General features: G+C 39.9%; 1 pseudogene; it reads right to left on the reverse strand.

Moving 5' to 3' along the window:
* Positions 1–2,617: 2,617 nt before the first annotated feature.
* LOC129480368 (large ribosomal subunit protein eL8-like) lies at positions 2,618–3,263 on the reverse strand (annotated as a pseudogene).
* Positions 3,264–5,193: the final 1,930 nt, after the last annotated feature.

The following is a 5,193-nucleotide window of genomic DNA, read 5'->3' on the forward strand; positions in this document are numbered from 1 at the left end:
CACTCTGTCCCCCAGGCCGGAGTGCAGTGGTGCAATCTCGGCTCACTGCAAACTCCGCCTCCCAGGTTCAAGCGATTCTTCTGCCTCAGCCTCCTGAGTAGTTGAGATTACAGATGTGTGCCACCATGCCCAGCTAATTTTTGTATTTTTAGTAGAGACGGGGTTTCACCATGTTGACCAGGATGATCTTGATCCCTTGACCTCATGATCCACCTGCCTTGGCCTCCAAAAGTCCTGGGATTACAGGCGTGAACCACTGTGCCCAGCCTTAATTCATTTTTTTTTTTTTAATTAGCAAAGGAAACAATCAACAAGGTGAAGAGAAAGCCCACGGAGTGGGAGAAAATATTTGCAGTTTATCGAACTGACAAGTGATTAGTAACCAGAATATATAAAGAGTCCAAACAACTCAAAAACAAAAAAACAAATAATCTGATTTTAAAATAGGCAAAAGATCTCAACAGACATTTCTCAAAAGAAGAGACACAAATGGCCAACAGGTATTTAAAAAATGTTCAACATCGCTAATCATCAGAGAAATTCAAATAAAAATACTCATGAGCTATCATCTCATCCCACTTAAAATGGCTTTTATCAAAAAGACAGGCAATAAGGGATGCTGGCAACGATGTGGAGGAAGGGGAACCATTGTACACTGTTGGTGGGAATTAAATTAGTACAACCACTATGGAGAATGGTTTGGAGGTTCCTCAAAAAACTAAAAATAGACCTGCCATATGATCCAAAAATCCCACTGGGGATATACACAAAAGAAAAGCAATCAGTCTATTGAAGAGGTGTCTGGACTTCCATGTTTATTGCAGCATTGTTCACGATAGCCAAGATGTGGAATCAATCTAAGTGTCCGCCAGCAGTTGAATGAGTAAATGAAATGTGGTACATATATAGAGAATGGAATATTCTTCAGCCATACAAAGAATGAAATCATGTCATTTGCAACAATGTGAATGGAACTGGAGGATATTTTGTGAAGTGATGAAATAAGCCAGGCACAGAAGGACAAACGTTGCATGTTCTCACTCACATTTGGGAAGTAAAACAATGATCTTATGGAAATAGAGAGTAGAATTGTGGTTATCGGAGTGTGGAAGGGTAGTGGTTGGGGAGATAAAGAAAGAATTGTTAACAGGTACAAAAAGACATTTAGATAGAAGGAATAAGATGTAATGTTCAGTAGCTCAATAGGGTAAACATAGTTAACAGTAATTTATTGTGTATTTCAAAATAACTGGAAGATCGGAATTGGAATGTTCCTGACGCAAAGAAATGATAAATGCTTGAGGTGATGGGCATCCCAGTACCCTGATTTGATCGTTACGTGTTGTATGTGTTATGTGCTTATATCAAAATTTCACATGTACCCCAAAATATGTACAACTATTATGTATTCAAAAATTAAAAATAAAAAAATTATGAATATGAGCAACTAGCATCTAGGCAACTGGGTCTGCTCTGTTTAATGATTTCAATAATTCAACAAATATTTATTGACTACCACTCATGTATTAGACACTAAGATATTTGTTAATGATACAATGGTGAATCAACAGATAAATGATTTCTCCTGATGCTTATACATTAGTAAGGAAGATTAAAAAAACAAGTAATCAAGTTAAGTGTGACAGGCATCACGTACTATTGGAACATATAGAAGGGGTTTCTGTGTCCCTGCAATCAGGACAGGTCTTTCTGAGTCTGAAGTATGAATCAGAGTTAGGTGAAGCAGTGAGGGAAGGTAGTTTAGTTTACTTGGTACAAGACACTGTATTAAACACTGCAGTAGAGAGAGTTGTAAATGATAATTCTGCACTTACAGAATTTGCAATTTAGTAAAAGTGAGAATATTATCTAAATTTAGTGAATGCTCATTGTGTGCTAGGTGTTATTAAATACTTGTATTGATTCCTTTAATCCTCACAACAACTGTATGAAGGAGTTACTGTTATTGACCATCTAAAGGTGAGGAAACCGAGGAACAGAAATAGGAAGTAGCTTGCACAGATTTTCCTGATCTCCCTCATAGCCAATGACAGGCCTAACATAGAAATACTTGGCATCTGGGTCTGAAGCATGCCCTCTTTTTTTTTTTTTTTTTTGAGATGAAGTCTTGCTCTGTCGCCCAGGATGGAGTGCCGTGGCATGATCTCAGCTTACTACAACCTCCGCCTCCCAGGTTCAAGCAATTCCCTGCCTCAGCCTCCCAAGTAGCTGGGATTACAGGTGCCCGCCACCACGCCTGGCTAATTTTTGGATTTTTAGTAGAGATGGGGTTTCACCATGTTGGCCAGGCTGGTAACAAACTCCTGACCTCGTGATCCACCTGCCTCAGCCTCCTAAAGTGCTGGGATTACAGGTGTGAGCCGCTGCACCTGGCCTCAAAGCCTGCACTCTTAAGAAGCATTTTAGTCTAAGAAAAGATTGACATATATAATTGCAAATTTACAAATAAATGCAATGCAATAGATTACAGTTACTATAAGAGCATCCTTATATCGGAACCCACTGGAATGCCTAGGGCTTGGTATGCCTTAGCTTTTTAAGGAAAATTTATATTATTTTAATTATTTTTATGTACAAAAAACTCAACAGTGTACATTTAACCCAGTTTAGTGGGAATTTCTTTAGCCTTTGCCTTTTTGAGCTTTGGTGCAGGTCTTCCTGTAGACTAGACGTCCCAATCTTGCCTCCCCTTGATAATGCAGTAAGGGACCCCCATTTTATGATACAGGACAGGCAGAAAGACAACCAGCTCGATGGGATCCATGTCGTGTGCAGTCACCACCAGCTGAGCTTTCATATTCTCCACCAAGGTGGTGACGGTGTTAACTCCTGCTCGAAGGACAGGTGGTCTCTTAGTGGGGACGTCCGCTTTGGGGGCAGCTTTCTTCTTAGCTGGGGCCAACAGCCTCTGCTTCTTCTCTTGCTTTGTCTTTAGTCTGTACTTGTGGGCCAGCTTAAGCAGCTGAGTAGCTGTTTGGCAGTCCAGGGCCTGGGTGAACTGGTTAATCGCAGGAGGCACTTTCAGTCGCTTACAGAGGATGGCTCTCTGCTGCTGCAACCTGTTATGGCGGGGCCATTTCACAAGGTGGGTGAGGTCCCTTTTGGGTTGGATGTCCTGTCCAATGCCGCAATTCTTAGGCCTTTTCTCAAATGGGATTCACCACTTTCTTGGCCTCCTGCTTCTTCATCACAGAAGGGGCCGGAGCCACCTTCTTCCCCTTGGCCTTCTTTCCTTTCGGCATCTTGAGTGGCGGAAAGAGAGAGATGCCCTTTTTCTTTCTTTCTAGACTCTCACTCCCATGGACTTTTAGTAGGTGCACTAGATAGCACACACAGTTTTCCCTTGAAGCAAGGCATTTCTGTCTGGTTGAAAGCAGACTCATGGCCTCTAAATGCTTGTCATGCAGTCTACAAACAAGATTTTTAAAGAAAGTTGAAAACTCATGTTTCTCCTTTTGGAAGTTCATCCCTCTTTCTGCGCAAGGTGAACTACAAGAGGTCCTTCTGGCTGGACCAAACTTATTTTCAGGAAGCAGCTCTGAATCTGTAGAAAAGCTTGAACGTTACTAGTTTGGTGCTGCATAATACAAGAAGAGGCTACCTTCCTTTGATGTTTCTATGATTACTGTATGTCCACCTCTACCGTGATACCGACTTACTAGGGATTACTAACATTTAGGCATACTTGCGTCGTAACAACTTAACAGTTTAACTTTGACTACAAAGGCCAATGAACGGATCGTCAACTATAATTTTCAATTATGTTGAAATGTTTCCACAATAACTATCTTTAAACACTTTATGTGTCTAGAAATGCAGGTTACTTGGTGAAGTCTAATCTCAATGGAAAGATTTGATGCTCTGTATCAAATGAAAACTAATTTAACTAAGCCATCTATGCTGCACATTAATATTAAGCAATTATATTAACTAAAATCACTGTGAATACATGAATTGCTTTCATTAAAAAAAGATTTCCTTAATTACCTTCTAAGCAAATATTCTTCACTAAACTTTTTAAGTATTTGCAATACTCAAATAAAATAGGTAATGGAGATGTCAATTTACATGAAATACATATGTCTAAAAATCTAACTTGCATTGCAAGTTTAAAATATGTTTACAAAATCCAGAATTAAATATAATTTTATAAGGCTATTTTGATTTGGATACTGTTATGTTATTGGGAGAAAACAGTATTTCTTGGTTTTCATCCTTTACTAGTCCAAGGCTTCTCAGGATACCACTCATATCATATTGTGATGTTATAATATATGCCCATACCACTTTCTGTCTCAAGGAAAAGGTCTCTCTCCTCTTATCCACATTGGCTGCTGTGCCCATCTCCCTGGTCTCCATCTTGCTGGCACTACGGTAGCCCCTCATGTTCACAGAGAAGAAAGGCTGAGGAGGTACATGGGTTTTTTGTGACCACAAGCTTTTCAGTGCTTGTGTGACTCTAACTTCTGTGAAATTTCTTGATTTTCCTCAAGTGGGACTTCAAGGGATTTATGGAATATAAAAAGATGGAGCTAAAACAGACTATTTCCCACAGGTTCTTAGGCTTAAATGTTGAAGTGTAAATGTTTAAGTTGTATTTATTTATTTAGGACAAATTATAATTGTATGTAATTGTGGGGTACACAATGATGTTATGATATATGCCCACAGTTTAGAATGACTGAATCAAGCCAATGACATATCCATCTTTTTTTTTTTTGATGGAGTCTTGCTCTGTTGCCCAGGCTGCAATGCAGTGGCAGGATCTCGGCTCACTGCAACCTCTACTTCCTGGGTTTAAGTGATTCTCCTGCCTCAGCCTCCCAAGTAGCTGGGACTACAGGTGCACACCATCACGCCCAGATAATTTTTTTTTTTTTTTTTGTATTTTTTAATAGAGATGGGGTTTCACCATGTTTGCCAGGATGGTCTTGATCTCTTGACTTTGTGAGCCAGCTGCCTCGGCCATTCAAAGTGCTGGGATTACAGGCATGAGCCACTGCGCCTGGCTCCTCATTTTAAATATGTATCATTTATTCCTCCTGTTTAAAGCTTAATACCCTTTGACCGACAAGAATCTCATTTTTCCTACCCTCCAGCCTCTGGTAACCACCTTTCTACCCTCTGCTTCTGTGTGTTTGACTTTTTAAAATTCCTCATGAGTGAGATCAC

This window comes from Symphalangus syndactylus, chromosome 4 (assembly GCF_028878055.3).
Source record: "Symphalangus syndactylus isolate Jambi chromosome 4, NHGRI_mSymSyn1-v2.1_pri, whole genome shotgun sequence".
Classification (NCBI taxonomy): Eukaryota; Metazoa; Chordata; class Mammalia; order Primates; family Hylobatidae; genus Symphalangus; species Symphalangus syndactylus.